Source organism: Anolis sagrei, chromosome 1, assembly GCF_037176765.1.
Source record: "Anolis sagrei isolate rAnoSag1 chromosome 1, rAnoSag1.mat, whole genome shotgun sequence".
Classification (NCBI taxonomy): Eukaryota; Metazoa; Chordata; class Lepidosauria; order Squamata; family Dactyloidae; genus Anolis; species Anolis sagrei.
Window position 1 is genome coordinate 98578176 of NC_090021.1, and position 19123 is coordinate 98597298.

At 39.6% G+C, this 19123-nt stretch overlaps 1 protein-coding gene across 1 annotated transcript in view; it reads left to right on the forward strand.

The window, feature by feature from the left end:
- Nucleotides 1-19123, forward strand: part of ASCC3 (activating signal cointegrator 1 complex subunit 3) — a 254794-nt gene that overhangs the window by 36300 nt on the left and 199371 nt on the right. The window lies entirely within an intron of this gene.

A 19123-nucleotide genomic window follows, 5' to 3' on the forward strand; every position in this document is an offset into this window, starting at 1 on the left:
CTTCAATTCCACTGAGTCCCTAGCATTGAGCCATGGTAGTTAAAGTGGTGTCAAACTGCATTCATTCTGCAGTGTAGATGCACCCCAAGTGTCAGGGAGCTGCAGCCGTTCCTTGCGAGAGTAGTCAGGAGTAGTCTGAGGTCACGACAGAATCAGTTCAAATAGAGTCCAAGGCACAAAGAGAATCCAAATGTCAATTTCAATGGTCAATAACAAGGGGTTTACCAAATGTCCAAACATGAAGCACACACAAAGTCCAAGGGTTAAAATTACTGGCTGAAACATTCCATGCATGATGATTACTTCTACCAAAGAGCTGTTGTGAATGCGAGCCCTTTATTCTGCTCCTGCAAAAGTCCTTACAGTTGCAATCTCTGTTTTTTGGACCAACCAATTGGATCTGCACAGCTGAATGGTATGCACCCTGAGCTAGAGCCAGGCAGGGAAAGTTAAGCCCTGCTCTTTCTTATTCTGTCTAGACTCAGTTGCCTTTCTTCCTGGAGGGTCCTGCTCCTACTTAGCAGAAGCAATATCAAACAATTAGCCAACACCTGTAGGGAAAAGGTCCGCAAGGCTAAAGCACAAAATGAGCTCAGGCTTGCCAGGGACATTAAAAACAATAAAAAGGGCTTCTATTCTTATGTCAGTAGAAAAAGGAAAAACAAGGAGGCGATAGGACCTCTTCGTGGAGAAGATGGGGCAATGCTGACAGGGGATAGGGAAAAGGCAGAACTACTTAATGCCTTCTTTGCCTCGGTCTTCTCACAAAAAGAGAGTCTTCAACCTCAGCAAGATGGAGTGGATGAGGGATTGGAGGACATCCAACCCCAAATTGGGAAAGAAGTCGTCCAGGAATACCTGGCCGCTCTTAATGAGTTCAAGTCCCCAGGGCCAGATCAACTACACCCCAGAGTATTGAAGGAACTAGCGGAAGTCATTTCGGAACCATTGGCAACCATCTTTGAGAGTTCTTGGAGAACGGGAGAAGTTCCAGCAGATTGGAGGAGGGCCAATGTGGTCCCAATCTTCAAGAAGGGAAAAAAGGATGACCCAAACAACTACCGTCCGGTCAGCCTCACGTCGATACCGGGCAAGATTTTGGAAAAGATTGTTAAGGAAGCGGTCTGCAAACACTTAGAAACAAATGCAGTCATCGCTAATAGTCAACATGGATTTATCAAAAACAAGTCATGCCAGACTAATCTGATCTCTTTCTTTGATAGAGTTACAAGCTGGGTAGATGCGGGGAATGCCGTGGATGTAGCGTACCTGGATTTCAGTAAGGCCTTCGACAAGGTCCCCCATGACCTTCTGGCAAGGAAACTAGTCCAATGTGGGCTAGGCAAAACTACGGTGAGGTGGATCTGTAATTGGTTAAGTGGACGAACACAGAGAGTGCTCACTAATGCTTCCTCCTCATCTTGGAAAGAAGTGACAAGTGGAGTGCCGCAGGGTTCCGTCCTGGGCCCGGTCCTGTTCAACATCTTTATTAACGACTTAGATGAAGGGCTAGAAGGCAGGATCATCAAGTTTGCAGACGACACCAAATTGGGAGGGATAGCCAATAGTCCAGAGGACAGGAGCAGAATTCAAAACGATCTTGACAGATTAGAGAGATGGGCCAAAACTAACAAAATGAAGTTCAACAGTGACAAATGCAAGATACTCCACTTTGGCAGAAAAAATGAAATGCAAAGATACAGAATGGGGGACGCCTGGCTCGAGAGCAGTACGTGTGAAAAAGATCTTGGAGTCCTCGTGGACAACAAGTTAAACATGAGCCAACAATGTGATGTGGCGGCAAAAAAAGCCAATGGGATTTTGGCCTGCATTAATAGGAGCATAGTGTCTAGATCTAAGGAAGTAATGCTACCCCTCTATTCTGCTTTAGTTAGACCACATCTGGAATATTGTGTCCAATTCTGGCACCACAATTCAAGAGAGATATTGACAAGCTGGAATGTGTCCAGAGGAGGGCGACTAAAATGATCAAGGGTCTGGAGAACAAGCCCTATGAGGAGCGGCTTGGGGAACTGGGCATGTTTAGCCTGAAGAAGAGAAGGCTGAGAGGAGATATGATAGCCATGTATAAATATGTGAGAGGAAGCCACAGGGAGGAGGGAGCAAGCTTGTTTTCTGCTTCCTTGGAGACTAGGACGCGGAACAATGGCTTCAAACTACAAGAGAGGAGATTCCATCTGAACATTAGGAAGAACTTCCTGACTGTGGGAGCCGTTCAGCAGTGGAAATCTCTGCCCCGGAGTGTGGTGGAGGCTCCTTCTTTGGAAGCTTTTAAGCAGAGGCTGGATGGCCATCTGTCAGGGGTGATTTGAATGCAATATTCCTGCTTCTTGGCAGGGGGTTGGACTGGATGGCCCATGAGGTCTCTTCCAACTCTTTGATTCTATGATTCTATGATTCTATGAATATCTGCAGTGTCAGCTGTTCATCCCCCTTGGGCTCAGATTCTGCTGCTGAGAGGAGATCCTCCTCTCCATCCTCATCTTGCCCTATGGTCCTGACACTAGGAATAATCCATTGGACTTATGATTAATGAATATGCTGCTTCCAGTATACTCTGAAAATGTTTGATATTAACATCCTTCAAATACCATTATGAACAGCTGTGAAATCCCCTGAACTAGATTGTATCATTATTTAGAAAACAAAATCAGTCATTGGAAATACATGTCCAGTTGGATGATTCCTATGGGCTAAATGTTTAGGAGCGTTTTATATGAAATATTTTCCTTGATCTTGATCTTTAAAATAATTCACTTAATTTTTTAAGCAATACTTTTTGTTCTATGCCTCTGGAAGTGATTTTTTCTTCACCTCAAAAAGTAGCATGGAAAGATGACATGAAAATGATATGTCTTGGTGCTGCTGTGGTTTGATTTTTTTATCTAGTTGACCTGTCAAAAGTGTCATAAATATGGCAGTGGGTATTGTCAGGCAAGACTATAGGAAAATATGCTTGGATTCTAATTTTAGCAGTCTTTTGCTTCAAAGAAGACTTCAAACGTATCAGACTAACACTTGAAAAAGTGTTTTGAATATTGGTGACATCCCTGCTACTTACTCTTCTATGGGCTTTGTCTGCCAGATATTTTTCTTCCACAGAAGTAATGCACAGAGGAAAGAGATATATATTCTTTGGAATGGTTTAGCTTGATTGTTCATATTTTCATATATACATTAGGGTAGCTTTGCTCAGATTGCCTGCAAATCAGAAAATTGACTGTTTATAAGTTTCTCTTGGGCAAGTTGTACGAGAGCTCCTGTAACTCGCAGGGCCTCCTTGAAACTTACTACTAGTTCCTTCCATGGTGAAAAACAACTAGATCTTAAAATGGCCAGATGTGCCTCTGGAGCAGTGGTTCTCCAACTTTGCTTCTCCAGATGCTTTGGGCCTCGGCTCGCAGAATTCCTGACAAAGCGATGGAGCTTCTGCCCCCCTCAAAAAAAAAAAAAAAAACAAACCCAAATAAACCTAGAAGACCAGAGTTTGGAAACCACTGCTCTGAAGAAGAGAACTGTTCAGATACAGAGTATTTTGCTCCCTTTCCAGATGTCTTTTGGGTCCGAAATATCTGGATAGAAGTGAGCAGGGTGGAAGTTCAGCACACCAAGATCTTGAGAGGGTGAAAAATAGGATGGGAGTGGCCCCCTGCCCCATAGTAGTGGCCTACACTTGTGTTAAATTGAGCATCACGGCAACCATAGTGATGCAGCATGATGGAGCACATGTGCAGAAATATTTATATAGTGTGTTCCACTTGTTTAAGCCCCAGCAACTGGAATTTTATGGACTGTTGGTGTAGTTTAAATTGGCATTAAGAGAAATCAGAGTTCCAAATTACATGCTGCCCCTTACTTTGGACACTATGTATGGCCCAACTTCTGAATGTAGAGGTAATGCATCAGAAATTATTTCTTTGTAGCCTGACATTGGTAGGGAATGACAAAGCCCTTCTTGGATATCCATAGTTACTTGATTCTTCTATTTTTCTTGATGCTGTGAAGCTATTATACTAAATGGCATTATACTAAATGTCCTTTGACCAGTAGCTGGCCACTTGGAGTGCCTCTGTTGTTACTATAAGAAGGTCCTCCGTTGTGCATGTGGCAGGGCTCAGATTGCATTGTAATAGGTGGTCCATGGTTTGCTTTTCTCCACACTCACATGTTGTGGACTCCACTTCGTGGCCCCATTTCTTAAGTTGGCTTTGCATCTTGTGGTGCCAGAGCACCACCGAGGGCTCCTATCCTCCTAAACATAAGAAACATTTAGAGAAAAACTGTGTTGTTGCCTGGGGGGGGGGGGGGTGTTTCATGGGGAAAATATGGGGTATTCAAATAATAAATAAATTTGATTTCCTTAACTTGGCAGATGATTAGTGATATTTGTCCATCTTTTTCCACTGTTTCGGTATTGTTGTTTGTGAGTTTGAAATAGCACTGCAGTAGACTTATGAAATAAAGGGAAATGAGTATGGTTCAACTCATGTTTTCTAGATGTTGAAGCAGAATGATGCAGTAGTGTATTGTGGACTGTCTGGCAAAGAGGGCATTAGGGCTGCTGGGCAGGAATAGAAATAGGCTGGCTAGAGAAAGAGAATAAAAGCCCTGAATCCTGGAGCTATTTACAAGGTGAAACAAAAACTCTTCTTTCTCATTAAAGTTAAAAGAAAATTTATCTAGCACCCATGTTACTGATGAATGGATTTAGCTTTTTACTCAAAGTAGATGGCCATTATAGGATTTATTTCATGTCATTTCCATTTTCTGTTATTTGCTGTAATTAATTGATGGTCTAAATAAAATATACACATACATATATTCTTTGAGTAATGGTTAGAAATGATTACAAAATCAATACCCCTATTTTCTTTCTGTAATATTTTCTTGCTTTTATAGTTTGACTTAATAGGCAGGGTTGGCTGAAAGTGGACATATTTAATATACAAATGTTACTTTTGATGCCATCCTTCAGAATATTTGACTGTTCTAGGTTCACTTTGAGGATTAAGTCAATTGCATTTTTAAAAAGTACTTCATGAAAGCTTGACAATACTGATTTCTTTTGAAAAAAATATTGTAGCATATACTGTAACCAAATGTTTGTGATAACATTGTTCAATACTAAAATGAAAAACTGTATACAGTACACTTCTAATTTATGAAATATTTAAACTGGAAATCTTTGCCTGCAAGGGCAGGAAAGAGGTTACCTTAAAAATGAGTTATTGTATTGTCGAAGGCTTTTCATGGCCGAAATCACTGGGTTGTTGTAGGGTTTTTCGGGCTATATGGCCATGTTCTAGATGCATTCTCTCCTGACGTTCCACCTGCATCTATGGCAAGCATCCTCAAAGGTAGTTTCTGCTGGAGCTAGATATGAATGTTTCAACTGACCACCTTGATTAGCATTTGATGGCCTGACAGTGCCTGGGGCAATCTTTTGTTGAGAGGTGATTAATGTCCCAGATTGTTTCCTTTCTTTTTTGCTGTTGTAATTTTAGAGTTTTTTAATACTGGTAGCCAGATTTTGTTCATTTTCATGGTTTCCTCCTTTCTGTTGAAATTGTCCACATGCTTGTGGATTTCAATGGCTTCTCTGTGTAGCCTGACATGGTGGTTGTTAGAGTGGTCCAGCATTTCTGTGTTCTCAAATAATATTCTGTGTCCAGGTTGGTTCATCAGGTGCTCTGCTATGGCTGACTTCTCTGGTTGATGTTCTTTAATTCGTGTTTGGGCACTGCATTTGGTGGTCCCTATGTAGATTAGTCCACAGCTGCATGGTATACGGTAGACTCCTGCAGAAGTGAGAGGATCCCTCTTGTCATTTGCTGAATGTAGCATTTGTTAGATTTTCTTGGTGAGTCTATAGATAGTTTGTATGTTGTGTTTCCTCATCAGCTTCCCTATGCTGGCAGTGGTTCCCTTGATGTATGGCAAAAACACTTTTCCTCTGGGTGTATCTTTGTCTTTACTCTCGTGGCTTGTTCTCGGTCTTGAGTTATTAAAGGAATTATTTCTTGCTTAGTTGTTCATGAGAATGTTGAGTATCCTGTTTTACTTGTTTTAACAACAACAACAACAACAATTTTTATTGATTAGCCAGTTGGCCTTATCAAAAACAAACAGTGCAGACACAACATACAACATACAGCTAATCCTCTTAAAATAAAATACAAATATACGGGTAGCCATAGATATATGTTTTAAAGAAATTGATTCTTTCTTCATATATATGTCACCTTTAAGTTCTGTGAAAGATCTTTAGGAAGTATGATATATATATATGTATATATGTGTGTGTGTGTGTGTGTGTGTATATATATATATATATATATATATATATATATAAGAACAGTACAAATCATTCTCATATTAAACAGATTTAACCATATATCTATTTTATAAAAAGTTATATTTAAAAATAATTAACAAAAATTCTTGTTCTTGAGCAAATCTCTGAAGTTTTCAGATTGTTGGCACTGAGTTTGGCTGTACCTTTCCTTCTTCTGCTATAGATGACTAAAATGAAATTACATCTCCAATTAATAGAAATCTCCAATAAACTTTGAAACTATGGTTCCCAGCTATGATCTTAAACAACCTTCTGGCTATGGTTTGAAGATCCTGACTTGTTGTGAAGCTTCGTAATCTAGTTTACTGGTTATGAAAAAAAATGACCATTAATTAGACAATGTTAATTAGGGCTTATTTGAAGAGGAGTCAGCGATGGCAGTGAGCCTTACTAACTTCTGCTGCTCCTCTCTGGAAGGGCAGTTGCTTCTGATGAATTTATAAATTATGACCTTCAAATTCCTATAGTCTCAAATATCTCACCTGCATACTGCGTCCTTGCCAGCACCATGTCCATTTGTACAGGAAGATACATTTAATGCCTCAGAATAATGGCTTTCTAAGATGAGAGTGGTAAATAGGTAGTTCAAATTGAGCTTTGTAGCTCAGTAGTACAGTATAGTGGCTGTTTGACAAGGGTAGTGAATATGTGTCTGAGTTACTTAGCGGCTTCTTAAGAACATTCTGTACAGAAAATAAGTACCAAGTAAGTGTTCCTGCTTATGAAGTATTCCCCCTTGTATTTTATTTAATGTAATGGACTTTTTAATTTTTTTAAAAAACCCACCATTTTGCATTAATTTGGTCCTGGCAGAGGGCACAGGTGTTAAGAATAATCAGGATTGATTTTAATTATGGTGTTAATTACAAAGCAAAAGTCTCAATTTAAATTATTGATTTTAATCATCACTTCCTACTTCTGTGTCACTTAATCATGGAAGGTAGATTCTATTAGTTTTTTCTTAGCTGAAATAGGTGTATGTGTCCTGTTTGCTCTTGTTGTGCTAATATCATGAAAGCTTTAACCTATAAGGGAAATAACATCAAGCCTACATTTAAAAACTTTTTGCTCAAAATTTATTAATGCTTATCAATCCATAGGTCATTCAGAGATATAACTGTATTCAAATTAGTTAGTGTGCTTCTGTAGGAACTTGCAGCCATACTTAAGTGGGAGGTAGCAAGGGGAGAGGTGCCCGTGAATTAAAGTCATATCAAATTATTGAATTGTTTTAGAGAAGTTGGTTCTATTGGGCAGTTACAAATGATCAGGGTCCTTACCACCATATTCTTTGACCTCTATGGGCTGCACCCTCCTTTCTAAGAATTGTAGGTGACTGAAAGGTGACTTCTCATTTTGAAAAGCTATAAGGCTGTTTGAATCCCTTGCAAATGAATGCTGCTCCAGAATTGTATGGATATGGATTTATATCTGCTTGAAAGTCACGACAGAGCAATCATCTATTTAGGTATGTGTTTCTTACCAGAAATAGTCATTTTTGGAGGTAATATGGAGGGTTTTGATATTTCGTAAATGTGACCCACAAACCAAATTTTTTTTTCTTTTTCAGAGCAGTATCATGTGTACTATGAAGGATAGTCATGGTTCAAGGTCTGACAAAACATATATTTATAAAAATGGCCATAAATACAGAGAAAAATGTCTTGCTTACCTAAAGATCTGTGGTAGTCTCATAGAACCATTGAGTAATTCAGTGTATTTTCCCACCTTTATATGGGGAATAAAAATAGCAGTGTGATCATAACACAATTCTTGCAGCTCTGGTATAGTTTGACTAATGCTAGTATTGGTGAGTGCACCATGGTTAACTCCAAGAGGCGATACAGATTTAGTTCAACACCATCTCAGTTTCCTAAAGTAAAATGGTGTAAACCCATTTATAAAACTTCAAATTTGGGTATAAAAAGTTATTCGTGAAAAGTATTTTACCCCCCCCCCCCAGTTATATTATTGGTTACATTTTTATTATTTAGGAAGTTCCTTCAATTAGGGAAAAATTTAGCTTCATATGGGAAATACACCTCCTTATCCAGACAGTGGAAGGGTTGTTTTTTTAAAATGCCTTTTGTTTTCTGACCCCCAAAGGAAATCTCATATATTGAGGGGCCTATAAATTCCCTCCATCCCCAGGCGTGTTTGTGGTTGTAAAATCAAGAATATTCCACAATAACCCAAAATTCCCAGTGCCAGAAAATGCAAATTCACATGAGGCACAACATTAGTTTGCATAAGTGGCAAATCTTGTTTCCTGACAAACAACAAAAAAGTAACATTTTAAAAAAATACTTCTACTTTTGTCTGAAGTAAATATACAGAAAGACATCTGGTGGTTCAAAGTGCCTGAAACTCTTTGGGTGACAGTGTTGTAAAATACCTTGTAGATCTAGTTTTCCAAATTCTGCTACAAAACCAGTCTCTGAAGAACTAAAATGTCCTCTATTCCTGGATTAAATGAATTTGATTTTAAACTTCCACTGTTTTTGAATCAGTAATTCATTTTTATTTAGTTTGAAGAAATATATAGTAAAATATTTTTATAAAATTTAGATATAATTTTTTTTCCTAAAGAGAAGTATTGCATTTTTGTTGGGTTTTTTTTTTTTACTTTAGTCACTTGAATCAGCTTTTCTCCATATAATTACTAGGAAACAACAAGTATTTGAACACTGTTATTAACTGGAGTTAATTTTTTTGTGTGGTATGCATGTTGAAAGTGTCACAGAGATACTCTAATTATTATGTAGCTTTCCAATATTAAGTGTTTTGTGGAGAAGAAAAAAATGTCATGCTTTTGTTACAGTTTTAGACATTAACAGAATATATATTATGTGCCCTAGAAATTTGTAGATGATAATTATTATGAACAATTCCTGCCCCTCAGGAACAGGCTGCTGTGTTGGATAAAAGTAGCAGGACTACTTCTTGGAGTGTTGCAATGAATCAAATATAGCCACTTTGCAATAGCAAAATTCAGGTTATTTAATTAAGGACCCTTCCAGACAGGCCTTATATCCCAGGATCTGATCCCAGGTTTTCTGTTTATCCCAAATTATCTGGCAGTGGGGACTCACATAATCCAGTTTAATGTAGAAAACCTGGGATCAGATCCTAGGATATAGGGCCCTAGGCTAAATAAAATTAAACAGCTATTTTATTATCTGGCAATGGAGATTCACATAATTTAGTTTAATGCAGAAAACCTGGGATCAGATCCTGGGATAAAGGGCCTAGGTTAAATAAAATGAGACAGCTATTTTATTTTGCTTTATTAAATTTATACACCATGTTTCTCTTGGGATGGGAACCAAGGCAGCTTACAATTAAAAAAAAAGATCTTACTTTTCAAAAGTTTCTTTGAAAAAAATTAATAAAACATATTTTGTGGAAATATGTTTTAATATGTGTATTGATTGACAACTGGAAAATAGAAGGAGAAACCGTGGAGGCCGTGACAGACTTTGTATTTCTAGGGGCAAAGATTACTGCAGATGCAGACTGTGGCCAGGAAATCAGAAGACGCTTACTTCTTGGGAGGAGAGCAATGTCCAGTCTCGATAAAATAATAAAGAGTAGAGACATCAGACTGGCAACAAAGATCCGCCTAGTCAAAGCCATGGTATTCCCTGTAGTCACCTACGGATGTGAGAGCTGGACCTTAGGGAAGGCTGAGCGAAGGAAGATCGATGCTTTTGAGCTGTGGTGTTGGAGGAAAGTGATGAGAGTGCCTTGGACTGCGAGAAGATCCAACCAGTCCATCCTCCAGGAAATAAAGCCCGACTGCTCACTGGAGGGAAAGATACTAGAGACAAAGTTGAAGTACTTTGGCCACATCATGAGGAGACAGGAAAGCCTAGAGAAGACAATTATGCTGGGGAAAGTGGAAGGCAAAAGGAAGAGGGGCCGACCAAGGGCAAGATGGATGGATGGCATCCTTGAAGTGACTGGACTAACCTTGAGGGAGCTGGGGGTGGTAACGGCTGACAGGGAGCTCTGGCGTGGGCTGGTCCATGAGGTCACGAAGAGTCGGAGACGACTGAACGAATGAACAACAACACATGTGTATTCTATGGTGTATTTTTAAATTGTTATGTGTTTTAGAAATGTTGTAACCCGCCTTGAGCCATGAGGAGAAGCGGGGGGGAAATTAAAGTTGTTATTATTATTATTATTATTATTATTATTATTATTACTATTATAGCATTTTTTGATATTGTATTTGTTTTGGTTGTTGCACTCATGGATGCACCTACAACGTAGAGTTAATGCAGTTTGGCACCATTTTAACTGCAATGACTCGCTGTATTAGACTCATAGTAGTTTTGCAAGGTTTTTGGCGTTCTCTACCCAAAAGTGCTGAAGCCTCACTAAACTACATATCTGGGGTTTCCATAGCATTGAGGCTGGTCAGTTCAAGAGGTGTCAAACTCTATTAATTCTACAGTGTAGATGCACCCCAAAACAACAGCACACCATTCATATGTGCTTCCCGATAAAGGACATTGAAAATAGGATGATGTGAGTTGGTTTGTTGCTTGTTGAATACTTGGATATTACAGAAGAGAGAGTAGGACATATGAGCCTCTTGTGATGTGAGTGAAGACAGCAAAGGGATTCTTAATAATGTGACCTCTGCTGTTCCACTGGCTGCCATTCCGAGCCCTATTTAAGGTGCAGGTGCTCACCTACAAAGCCCTGAACGGTTTGGGACCACCCTACCTGCGTGACCGCATCTCCATCTATGAGCCTACACGCTCACTCCGGTCATCTGGAGAGGCCCTGCTCGTGATCCCGCCTGCGTCGCAAGCGCGCTTGGTGGGGATGTGAGACAGAGCCTTTTCTGTAGTGGCCCCCCGACTTTGGAATGCCCTCCCGAAAGATCTTAGACAGGCCCCCACACTGGCAGTCTTCAGAAAAAACTTGAAAACCTGGCTGTTCCGATGTGCCTTTTCAGATTAGGAACCTCAACACCAAGTCCCAGATGCACTTTAGTAGAACCACGATCACTGCACACCGCACACTGCACTTATGTTATAACCCTATATTCCTCCCACAATATCAGCACTTTTAATCCTGTACCCACTGCTCTGGCCGGCCCAGTTTTAATAATTGTCTGATGTATTGTTACTGTTTTGTTTACTTGCTTAACTGTTTTAATTTGCTTTGTACTGTTTTGCTGTATTGTTGTTCTGTGGCTTCGGCCTGTTGTAAGCCGCATCGAGTCCCTTGGGAGATGCTAGCGGGGTACAAATAAAGTTATAATAATAATATAATAATAATAATAATAATTAGATTCTATTTTTTTAGTTTAATATTTATATGCCTTAGACTTTAACTTATACTTTGTTATGATTTTTAGTGTTAGAGAGAACACTTAGTATTTATATCCCACTTTTTCTTGGGAGAGAAAAAGTGGGATATAAATGCAACTACTGCTATTAATAATAATAATAATACAGTATCAGTAAAATAGTAAATAATACTAATTTCACATTGTGTTTTAAGGACACATGCAACAGATTCTATGGATATCTGCTTTTTTCATAAATTAATCCATTAATTAATGGATAAATAAATCAAACAGATCAACTCAAACTGCAAAGTGTTTACCTCTGTGTTATCCCTCCTACCTTGGCTTCCTAACTGTCAGGCTACCAATTTTTTGTTTTCTTTTTTCTTCCCCCCCCCCCCTTTTTTTTTTTTTTTTTTTGCTGGGGAATGAAAAATAACAAATGGTCTTTCCATTCCTTAGAGAGAAATATTCATTGCAGAATTGTAGTTTTGAAAAGTACACATTGATTTTGCAATCTGTTGTGAAGATCTTCTAATCACCTAATGCATTAGCAGATCTAGCCAACCAGCAGGTTTGTATGTGCGCTGATACCCTATATCTGGGTACTTTACAAAATTACCTTTTGCAGTACAGTTTTCATCTAATTTCACATCTAGTATGCTTACAGAATATATATTATAGTGTGTGTGTGTATAATTTTAGGACATACACATACACAACATTTGCAATTCCCACTCTCACCATGAGGATTATTTTCTTTTACATATTAATCCTTTTTGAGATGATCCTTATAGATTTACATACTATATAACATTTATCCTTACATCATGTCGTGTTAAAATTATCCATCAGTTAATAAGATAGCTTAGTATAGGTTACTTATAGGTTAGTATGCCATGACACACACCAATGTGGCGTTGTGTCTGAATGCAGTAAGTAAGTTACCTAGATAGGAATTCAATATCCATGTACAGACAGGTAACTGTTTACCTTCAGAGGGCACAAAAACAATTTCTAAATGCTGTGCTTACAGGAAATCCCATTACAAGAAAACTCAGTGATAGATTTGCTTTAGTGTTGCCAAAAGTTGGAAATTACTTGAAAGGCCCAGAGCAACAGTAACTGTGCTTACAAGAATGCTACACATGGGAGCACCATATAAAAGTTTGTTCTTGATCAGAAAACATAGGTGACAAAAATACCAGAAGGCACAAGAAATGTAGAATGTTGATCAGTTGGCCAAAATACTTTTTATTGGGCTTTCTTAGGCACAGAATACTAAATTTTGCCAGTTCCTTATTTGAATAGCACAAATTAAATATGTAATTATGAAATCACCAAGTTCTAGAATGCATAAGTAAACAGAATACATCCCTTTTTGGGGAGCATAAAGTTCCTCAGTCTATTCTCTTACAACTTTGTATTTTGTTGCTGGCTGTTTCAGGCCCTTTCTATACTGTCCTTATATCCCATGATTTCACCCCAGGTTATCTTCTTTGAACTGGATTATTTGAGTCTCCACTGCCATGTAATTTTGGATAAGCAGATAATCTGGCATCAGATTCTGGGATATAAGGCAGTGTAGAAGGAGCCTCGGTGTAGGTTGTTTCTCTAGAAAGGGAAATGCTGCCTTGCAGCGGTCAGAAATTTTCCTTCTTTTAAATCTTAATTTGCCCTCTGCTTGAACTCATAACACTATCATTTTGTCAGATTTATACATATTTGCTTTTGAATTTGACAGGTGAGTGGCACTGTTCCATCACAGTGTGGACTACTTACTGTAAGGCATTCAGCATGTCTAAAGGTCCTTAGTGGGGAACTATTTCAATGACTATTGATATTGAATGGATCTCTACCAAATTATGAATCAGTTCAGGCATTCTATGAAGTCAGAGCTATGGGGGTACCAGATGAACTTGAAATAACTGGATGTTGATTGAACGTTCATGTGTACCTAGCAGCTTCGCTTCTTTGAGTTGGTTTCTTCTTCCATGGACAATGTGTTTCATGTTTAGGACCTTTGGAAAGCCTTCCTGTAGGATGTTAGCAAGCATAAAGGAAGAGCATTTTGAGAATTGTTTGCTACTGGGTGTACGTGGAGCAAATGTAATTTAGGTAGGCATCTGATTAAATCATATAATGATGGCCCACAAGAAGTAATAGATTGTATTATTCGGATAGCTTTTATTTAAAACCATTTTTGTCATCTTTCGTTTCTTCTTCTGTCAAGCCACTACAGGAATTAAAATATGTGAGAAAAACAAGCATGAAAATGTAGTTCACAACATTAATGCTTATTCCCTAAAGAATGTTCTTTGTGTTCACAGTTGTCTCACTCCACTTTGATGGGTTAACATTTATTACCTCTGTCAGCTGTAATTATCCTCTAAAGTAGTCTTATGTTCGTTCCCTCTGCTTTTTTGTTAAATAGATCTTGTCGCACCAAGATTGAAGGAGGTAGTTTTGTTTCCCATCATAGCAGAAGAGGCGATTTAAATATGTGCTCTGAAAATGATGATTCTGTGCATGCAGAGATCTCTAAAGTGATAAGATTCCTAAAAGCTTTAAGAGTGACTCATGCTGGAACAGTTGGAAGCAGTGCCGTTAGTTAGTGCTTATAGAGAAGGAAATTTTATTGAAGGCATTTTTGTTCAACCATTTTTATTCCGCAATAAATACACATTTGTTGAGCGCATTCTCCAACAAGTTTACACTTCCATTGCTGTGAAATCATGTTTTCCAAGAATTCAAAGCACAATAGGGAAAATCGGGTCGTTTCCTGAAAAGCACATCCATTACTAATGTGATTGTACAGCTGAATAGAATGAGGAATGTGGTCGAATGAGTGTCACAGATATCTACTGGGCATTTTTTTGTGATGGATGACAACTTTATTTATCTTAACACCCCTCATCATTGCAGGATTTTATGAACTGTTTTAAGTGTGTGTGTGTGCAAGCTTCATTCACTTTTCAAGCTATGTGAAAGCTATACAGCAGCTTTTCCTTTCTTGGTAGTGGCCTGTTGAGTTTTTATTTTCTTTTTTGAATGTGTAGTTTTTAAACATGTTCTGGAAACCATGTGCCATTATAAAATGGCTTCCTTAAGTCTGAAACTTATTTGATATATTTGTACTCCATCTGTCAATATAAAATTAGGAAAGTAGCATTAAAATCTCCAGCAAAGGATCACCGCCTTGTTGTGGCGCTGGAGCTTGAGCACCTCAATGATGTCATGAGTGAAACCGTGAAGGGCCACCCAAGACGGGACAGTCATGGCAGAGAGGTCAGACCAAGCGTGATCCCTGGGGAAGGCAATGGCAAACCACCTCAGTATCCTTGCCAAGAAAGCTAAATGGACCAGTACAAACAGATATATGTCAGTATGCTATTGGAAGATGGGACTCCCAGGTCAGAAGATGGCCAAAATGCTACTGGGGAGGAGCAGAGGATAAGTTCAACTAGCCCCAGATGTGATGACGCAGCTAGCTCAAAGCCGAAAGGAAGGCTAGCGGCCGACGGTACTGGAGGCGAACGACAAATCCGATGCTCTAAAGATCAACACACCATAGGAACCTGGAATGTATGAGCCAGGGCAAATTGGATGTTGTTATTGGTGAGATGTCAAGACTAAAGATAGACATTCTGGGGGTCAGCGAACTGAAATGGACTGGAATGGGCCACTTCACATCAGATGACCACCAGATCTCCTACTGCGGACAAGAGGAACATCGAAGAAATGGAGTAGCCTTCATAATTAATAAGAAATTCGCTAAAGCAGTGCTTGGATACAACCCAAAAAATGACAGAATGATCTCAATTCGAGTGCAAGGAAAGCCTTTCAACATCACAGTGATCCAAATATACGCCCCAACCACAGCTGCTGAAGAAGCAGAAGTAGATCAGTTCTATGAGGATCTGCAGGACCTACTGGATAATACACCAAAAAGAGACATTATTTTCATTACAGGAGACTGGAATGCCAAGGTGGGAAGTCAAATGACAACTGGGATCACAGGCAAGCATGGTCTGGGAGAACAAAATGAAGCGAGACGCAGGCTGATAGAATTTTGCCAGGAAAACTCACTGTGTATAACAAACACTCTCTTCCAACAACCTAAAAGACGGCTTTATACATGGACTTCACCAGATGGTCAGCACCGAAATCAGATTGACTACATCCTTTGCAGCCAAAGGTGGCGGACATCCATCCAGTCGGTGAAAACAAGACCTGGGGCTGACTGTAGCTCAGATCACGAACTTCTTATTGCTCAATTTAGAATAAAACTAAAGAGATCAGGGAAAATACACAGACCAGTTAGATATGATCTCACTAACATTCCTAGCGAATATACAGTGGAAGTGAAGAACAGATTTGAAGGACTAGATTTAGTAAACAGAGTCCCAGAAGAACTATGGACAGAAGTCCGCGACATTGTTCAGGAGGCGGCAACAAAGTACGTCGCAAAGAAAAAGAAAACCAAGAAGGCAAAATGGTTGTCTGCTGAGACACTGGAAGTAGCCCAAGAAAGGAGGAAAGCAAAAGGAAACAGTGATAAGGGGAGATATGCCCAGTTAAATGCGCAATTCCAGAGATTAGCCAGAAGAGATAAGGAACTATTTTTAAATAAGCAATGCTTGGAAGTGGAAGAAGACAACAGAATAGGAAGGACAAGAGACCTCTTCCAGAAAATTAGAAACATTGGAGGTAAATTTCAGGCAAAAATTGGTATGATAAGAAACAAAGATGGCAGGGACCTAACAGAAGCTGAAGAGATCAAGAGAAGGTGGCGAGACTATATAGAAGATCTGTATAGGAAGGATAATAATATCGAGGATAGTTTTGATGGTGTGGTGAATGAATTAGAACCAGACATCCTGAGGAGTGAGGTTGAATGGGCCTTAAGAAGTATTGCTAACAACAAGGCAGCAGGAGACGACGGGATCGCAGCTGAACTGTTTAAAATTTTAAAAAATGATGCTGTCAAGGTGATGCATGCCATATGCCAGCAAATATGGAAAACACAAGAATGGCCATCAGACTGGAAAAAATCAACTTATATCCCCATACCAAAAAAAGGAAATGCGAAAGACTGCTCCAACTTCCGTACAGTGGCCCTTATTTCTCATGCCAGTAAGGTAATACTCAAGATCCTGCAAGGAAGACTCCAGCAATACATGGAGCGAAAGTTGCCAGATGTTCAAGCTGGGTTTAGAAAAGGCAGAGGAACGAGAGACCAGATTGCCAATATCCGCTGGATAATGGAGAAAGGCAGGGAGTTTCAGAAAAACATCTATTTCTGCTTCATTGACTATTCTAAAGCCTTTGACTGTGTGGATCATAATAAATTGTGGCAAGTTCTTGGTGGGATGGGCATACCAAGCCACCTTGTCTCTCTCCTGAGGAATCTGTACAAGGACCAAGTAGCAACAGTAAGAACTGGCCACGGAACAACAGACTGGTTCAAGATTGGGAAAGGCGTACGGCAAGGCTGCATACTCTCACCCAACCTTTTTAACTTGTATGCAGAACACATCATGTGATGTGCGGGGCTTGATAAATGCAAAGCTGGGGTCAAAATTGCTGGAAGAAACATTAACAACCTCAGATATGCAGATGACACCACTCTGATGGCCGAAAGCGAGGAGGAGCTGAGGAACCTTCTAATCAAGGTGAAAGAAGAAAGCGCAAAAGCTGGGTTGCAGCTAAACATAAAAAAAACCAAGATTATGGCAACAAGAATTATTGACAACTGGAAAATAGAGGGAGAAAATGTGGAGGCCGTGACAGACTTTGTATTTCTAGGTGCAAAGATTACTGCAGATGCAGACTGTGGCCAGGAAATCAGAAGACGCTTACTTCTTGGGAGGAGAGCAATGTCCAGTCTCGATAAAATAGTAAAGAGTAGAGACATCAGACTGGCAACAAAGATCCGCCTAGTCAAAGCCATGGTATTCCCTGTAGTCACCTACGGATGTGAGAGCTGGACCTTAGGGAAGGCTGAGCGAAGGAAGATAGATGCTTTTGAACTGTGGTGTTGGAGGAAAGTTCTGAAAGTGCCTTGGACTGCGAGAAGATCCAACCAGTCCTCCAGGAAATAAAGCCTGACTGCTCATTGGAGGGAAGGATACTAGAGACAAAGATGAAGTTCTTTAGCCACATCATGAGGAGACAGGAAAGCCTAGAGAAGACAATTATGCTGGGGAAAGTGGAAGGCAAAAGGATGGCATCCTTGAAGTGACTGGACTGACCTTGAAGGAGCTTGGGGTGGTGACGGCCGACAGGGAGCTCTGGCGTGGGCTGGTCCATGAGGTCACGAAGAGTCGGAGACGACTGAACGAATGAACAACAACAGCATTAAAATAACCAAAGCAAGGTATGAAACAGAAAAAAATGAGTGGTTAGAAGAACAGCACAAAAACAAAACAGGGAAACCAAAACCATGCCAGAAATATATATCGGACATACTTCTCTTTAGTTGAAAAGGACTGAGCAAATAAATTGCTTTTATCTGGTGCTTGGTATATATTTCAATAGTTCTGCAGTGCCCAGTTTTGGGTCACTATCTTCATTGTCTCAGTAATGGGGGGAAAGCCTCTCTAGATGCCTTTAAATAGCCAGCAGATTCATAAAAGAACAATTAAATTACTCCATGGGCTAAGAACCTTGATTTCAATCTGAAATACATGTAGAGAGAGTGAAGCTGTTTTTGAACTAGTGAGAAATATTTGGAATGATCCATGCCATTTAGCAACATTGTGCCTGTGTGTGGAGTTGACTAAGGCTTCTGATGTCTTCAAAGGCAGTACACAGTAGTATCCAATTATAGATATTAGCTTGGATGACAACAATAGTCAGTGTCTTCTTGTTTCCCTTCATGTATTGTATGAAGTAGACAGGTCTAATGAAAGTTCATGCCCCTGTTACTATCCAATTTTTGAAAAAAGATGTGAAAGGTTTTTTTTATTTCTTGTGATCAAGAAATATATTTTTATTGTACAGAGCAATTGTGAATATGGGGCATAAAGAAGTAGAATAATCTTTGTAGTGATCTTGTAAGTCCAATACAATTTGCAGTTCACATGAACTCAATATCTGGGCATAACAATCACATGGTCCGACATGCTTCCCTAGTAGTGGTGTGATGGAATATTTAGTTGGTGTACACTTTGGCATCCCCTTTTGGGTGAAGGCTGGGCTCTGTAGCAGCCTCACTAGGTTCTGAAGCTTGAGGGGCTGGAATTGGAATTGGCTCAGGGGGAACTTTCTCTCCATTATAGCTCTGAGGCTTTGAGGGGAAGAAAACTGGGCTGGCCTTCCAGAATATGATCAACTGATAGACATCATGTGATGTTGGACTGCCCCTCAGGATCAGGCATTTTCTCTCAAAGGTGGGCTGAAGAGGTGGTCATGGGGTTGTTACTTGTTCCTCAGTT